Below are 6,061 nucleotides of genomic sequence, written 5' to 3'. Positions count from 1 at the left end.
CAATGTCCTTTTTGTTTTAATCATTTTATCTCTCTTACTTCTCTATTTGCCCCAACCCCGAATTTTATCTAATACCATAAACAGAGAAATGTAATCTCTCTGTTTTGCCACCTTCAGATAGATCATGTTCTCACGGCCACACCAAAAAGGCTATTGAGATATTTTCCTAAAGATAGTCAGTTATGAAGAATTTCTTTCCTAGTAAGGACATGTAGGGAGTAAGCACGCCTCTCTGTCAGCTGACATCATCATGCTTTCATGTGGTGCCTGAAACTGTGGCAGTCACTTGGTAACCATGGGGAGAAAATACAAGGGTCAGGAATGGAAGAGCAGAAAGGGCCTGGGACCCTAATAACATTACTGAGCTGCAAAATTAGCCCTGACAGGAATTACCACCATAATTCTTCTTGCAAGAAATAATAAACATTCCTTTCTTTTTATCATTATTTAAAACATTTTTAGACAAGAATATCAACTCAATTCTGACACTATTTACCCAGAGATAGTGTCAGATCGCACAGCCGAAGGGCTCAGTACCACACGACTGCTCCTACCCCATGCCACCCCTCACTTCAGACACCAGTTGCAAGCCCTGGTTATCACCTGTGCTTCTGACCAAACTTCCTGTCCTTGGGTCCAATTAATTTGCTGGAATAGCTCAAAGAACTTAGAGAAACACTTCAACCTGGAAGCTCTCCAAAACCCCTACTATTGGGATTTTATGGAGGCTTACCCACATAGGCATGATCAATTATTAACTCTGTTTCCAGACCTTGTACTCTCTCTGGAGAAGTTGGGAGTGGGGCTACAGCTAAAAACCTGGGACAGAGACCAATATATTTCCTATTATCCCACAACAAGTATAATTTTACTTGTAGCCAAAGGCATATTTGATACATAGTACATCAAACTCTTCGCATCTGTCTCAGTTTTCCCATCTCTACTATTGATATAACAATAGTAGTTTATTATATTGGGTTCTTATAGAGATATAATAATCTAATGCCTACATACAGCAAATAACCTATATACATTATATATTATATAACTCTCCATATATACACACACACACACACACACACACACACACACATATTCATTCATTCCCTGAATAATGATTAAGTGTCTAGTAAGAGAGATTCTGAAATGAAAAATACAGGATTAAGTTTCTCTTTTTCTAGCAGCCTTTAATAATCTGGCCTTTTCAGCTTTAGTTTTTGTTAAATCCCACCAAAAAGCCTTTGCTCTGGATCCACTGTATTCACATGTTATTTGCCTAGGAGGCTATGCTCCTTCTGGACTCTGTGTATTTGCTATTTCTTCTGCCCTACTGCTTCCTCCCACTCTTCAGGACCTAAAGAACTCATCTTTACCTGATTTACCTACCTGCAGAATATATTGATCATTTTGTTTTCCTCTGTGACCCATAAAATGTGTGTGTGTGCTTCCACTGGCATGTTAGGCAAGAATCCAAAAAAGAAAATACTGAATCCTATTAATCAATGTTTCTCCCTGATGAGATTCTGATGAATATAGTCTCAAGGAACAGTAGTCAAATGGGATATCCATTTGGCTACTGTTCCCAAAGCACCATTCTGCTATTAGCTCTAAGAGCATCCCAATGCTGAACCCTCCTAAAAATTGGGTTAGAAAAGTGGGTTTGGCTCAAGGCCTAAACAGGGCCTCCTAGTTCCTCCCTCCCACTGCTGTGAGGTCTAAACTTAGCCTCTTACCTCCATCTTAGTGGCCACATAAAGAAAGGCAGACCAGAGCAAAGAGTAAAAGGGATGTTCAGGCACCAAAGAAGGTGCCCCCGCCGTTTGCCAGTTCTATCAAATATTGCAGAATACAGAGAGAGGGGCATGAACTAACTCTTTCCTAAGGGCAAGCTCTATCTAGGTCTGTCTACCTCAGGGCAACAGGAAGTGCCAAAGAGCATAATTAGCGCCTTGAACAACCATTAGTCATATTAGCAAGCTCTCCTTCCTCGGCATATTTCTAATGAAAGGAACTGAGACTAAAGCTTCCCTTCCCAGTAGTATGTGTATGATTAACTTCATATTTTTATGTGGTAAACTACATTACTACTCAACATTATTTATTGCCCTGCCCCATACCTCCCTGCTTTCCTGTTTGTGGCCCTGTGACTCTCTCTGGCCAATGAAGTATGCACTTCTAACCAGCTGACAACACTTGTGGTTAAAAGCTTCAAGAGCCAGCACTTGCTTCACCAAAGTCTATTTACCCACTGCCAAGGTAACCAGCAATGTTCCAGAAAGTAGCTGATCTATCATCCTGGCTCCTGGAGTGAGAAAGGGGATGACACAGAGCAGAGGCCCCAGCCAACCATCAGCAGGTAAGTGGGGTGCGTGAGCAATAAAACTTGTGAGTTTGAAGCGACTGAGATGTTCCAGATGTTTGTTATAGCAGCAGAGCCTCGCCTAATCCTGATGATCCCAGGAGTTCCTCTAGGAATGGATCCATCACTATATCATCAGTCTAATACAAAGCCCAGCACATATGCATGCTCAGTGAAATCTGCAAATAAACCAATGAATGTTTTTAATCAAAGCTATCATTTTCTGCACTGAGAAGCAATGTGGTTTAGCAAAAGAGATTAGACTTCGGAGTCACAGAGACTCATTTAAATCCCATTTTGCCACTTACTAATTGTGAAACTTCAGGAAGTTCAACTTTCTAAGTCTCCTTCTCCCCACTTAAAATAAATTTTGCTTGAAATGCTTTCCTCCAAAGGGTTCTTGTTAGTGAAAATATCTAGAAAGAACCTCATATGTTGTCAGAACTTGTAGACACTTAATACATTAAGTTTATTATGAATAATACTGGCCATTTTCTGTTTTATTCAAAAAAACACACATAGCACTGGAGGTAAAGACAAGAAGCAACATACTACAAATATTGCTGAAGTATAATCAACTGCACTGAATAACTGATTGGTTGAGCAGGATTGAGGGAAAAGAGCTAAGAAGTAAAATAGAGGATAATTACCGGATTTACAAAGGATATGGTGTGAGCACTGCTATTTGATCCACATAGAGCAGACAGACAGGTTATATGGGGCTTGACATGGTTGGCCACGGGTATGGGATTATACATTCAATTTTACATATCTTGGGGCCCAGGGGTTGTGGATCATCCACATAGAGTTTTGGAGTTGATAATGAATGTATAGGCCTGAAATTTAGGAAAGATCTATGTCTGTACCTATAAATGTTTACTGACTACATTAATAGTTAAATTCGGGTCAAAAGAGGTAAGTTAACACTCAGTGAGTTTTTGGTAAGCATACTTCATATTTCACATGTACGTTTTTTTTTGGCCATGCCAGGCGGCACGTAGGGATCTTAGTTACCCGACCAGGGATCGAACCCGTGCCGCCTGCAGTGGAAGCGTGGAGTCTTAACTGCTGCACTACCAGGGAAGTCCCCTTTCATGTGTACATTTCTGCATAACCACCAATTTTCTACAGATAAAGGGATTAGCTTACTTTGACTCTGATTCGTACATGTCCTATTCTGACAACAACAAAAAAATTTTTTTAACTACTTTGAAACTTGAAATTTATATTAAAGGAGACCCATGTCTATTTAACCAAATACAAAGATAGTCACCAAAGATTAAACCATTTGCGAAGTATAAAAAGAGCTAGCCTCATTAAGCAAAATTTTCAGAAAGCTGGTCATTTAGCACCAATTTTTTTTTAACATCTTCATGGAGTATAATTGCTTTACAATGTTGTTAGTTACTGCTGTATAACAAAGTGAATCAGCTATACATATACATATATCCCCATATTGCCTCCCTCTTGCATCTCCCTCCCACTCTCCCTATCCCACCCCAAGCTGATCTCTCTGTGCTATGTGGCTGCTTCCCACCAGCTATCTATTTTATATTTGGTAGTGTATATATGTCCATGTCACTCTCTCACTTCATCCCAGCCTAACCTTCCCCCTCCCTGTGTCCTCAAGTCCATTCTCTAAGTCTGTGTCTTTATTCCTGTCCCGCCCCTTGGTTCTTCAGAACCATTTTTTTTTTTAAGATTCCATACATATGTGTTAGCATATGGTATTTGTTTTTCTCTTTTTGACTTACTTCACTCTGTATGACAGACTCTAGGTCCATCCACCTCACTACAAATAACTCAGTTTCATTTATTTTTATGGCTGAGTAATATTCCATTGTATATATGTGCCACATCTTCTTTATCCATTCATCTGTCAATGGACACTTAGATTGCTTCCATGTCCTGGCTATTGTAAATAGTGCTGCAATGAACATTGTGGTACATGACCCTTTTTGAATTATGGTTTTCTCTGGGTATATTCTCAGTAGTGGGATTGCTGGGTCATATGGTAGTTCTATTTTTAGTTTTTTAAGGAACCTCCATACTGTTCTCCATAGTGGCTCTATCAATTTACATTCCCACCAACAGTGCAAGAGGGTTCCCTTTTCACCACACCCTCTCCAGCATTTATTGTTTCTAGATTTTTTGATGATGGCCATTTTGACCAGTGTGAGGTGATGTCTCATTGTGGTTTTGATTTGTATTTCTCTAATGATTAGTAATGTTGAGCATCCTTTCATGTGTTTGTTGGCAATCTGTATCTTCTTTGGAGAAATGTCTATTTAGATCTTCTGCCCATTTTTGGATTGGGTTGTTTGTTTTTTTGATATTGAGCTGCATGAGCTGTTTGTATATTTTGGAGATTAACCCTTTGTCAGTTGCTTCTTTGCAAATATTTTCTCCCTTTCTGAGGGTTCTCTTTTTGTCTTGTTTATGGTTTCCTTTGCTGTGCAAAGCCTTTAAGTTTCATTAGGTCCCATTCGTTTATTTTTGTTTTTATTTCCCTTACTCTAGAAGGTGGGTCAAAAAGGACCTTGCTGTAGCACCAATTTTTGTGTCTCATGAGTTTTAGCCATTAGTCTCTTAATTAGTACTAGTTATTCACCACAGTTGGAGATGGTAGTTTGAAGAAGATGGAGTGACTTTTCCCGAGTCATTAATTCAACAATTCGCTTTTTTTAAAGCATAAACTCTGAGAAAGGTACTGCCCTGGGCATATTGTGGGCTGATAAATTAGAATCAGATGTGATTCTCACCTTCAAGGAGACCACAGCTTCAGATGAGGCAATGGTAGGAAGGACTACGGGAGAGACCCAGGTGAGGTGCCACGGATGGAGGAGCGGGGAGTGATCACTTCCAACTGAGGAGGTCAAGTGGGTTTGTGTGGAGCCTGTGATTCTTCAGCTACTGCTTTAAAATTAAGCATAATCTATATATGTGGGGTAAATGGTGTAAGGAGGGCACTTTAAAGAGGAGAATCTCTAGAGCAAAGGTATAGAGGTGGGAAGGAGTTGTGTACTTATGCAGAAGAGTTAAAACTCAATTCGATTATAACTGAATATTTATCAAGTGGTGAGCAATGGGACAGAAAAAGTAAATTAGGGCCAGGCCGTGAGGGATTTTGAATACCGGGCTATGGAATGTGATCTTTATTCTGTAACAGATCCTAGGACTCCACTGAAAGAACTTAAGCAGAAGAGAGATTGACACTTATAGGGAATTCCGAAAGAATGGTATTTGGGAGCTTTCCTGGAGATAGATTTTCTCATTATAAAATCAGGGAAATAATATTTACTGCACCGAGGATGGTTTTAAATGAGATAACCTATATAATGCCTTGGCTGGCATTATATGAGATAATGGCATTAAATGAGATAACCTATATAATGCCTCTTCCCTGAAAGTGACCTGATAATATCCACCTGCTCCTCATTAAGACCCCAAGGGCAGCAGTGCAACAACATGGGAGATATTAACAAGGGCAGGTGCTATAAAGGCACCTGGAGACCCACAAGCAGGGATTTAGCAGATAAAGTAAAGGCAAGCAATAAAAAGAGAAAGGGGGAAGAAATGTTTGCCAAGCGCTGTTGAAAAGAAATAAATTGGAAACCTGTTATGCATGTATCTGGGACACTGCTGTTAACTCAGGAAGGGAGGGAGGGCTTACAGAGGAAGCTCCAGCGGACCCTCAGGGGT

The sequence above is a fragment of the Aethalodelphis obliquidens genome, unplaced genomic scaffold (genome assembly GCF_003676395.1).
Source record: "Aethalodelphis obliquidens isolate GAN/ISIS:26980383/991018 unplaced genomic scaffold, ASM367639v1 scaffold12, whole genome shotgun sequence".
NCBI classification, from domain to species: domain Eukaryota; kingdom Metazoa; phylum Chordata; class Mammalia; order Artiodactyla; family Delphinidae; genus Aethalodelphis; species Aethalodelphis obliquidens.
The sequence above is the reverse complement of the archived record's forward strand: the minus strand, read 5'-3'. Positions refer to the sequence as shown.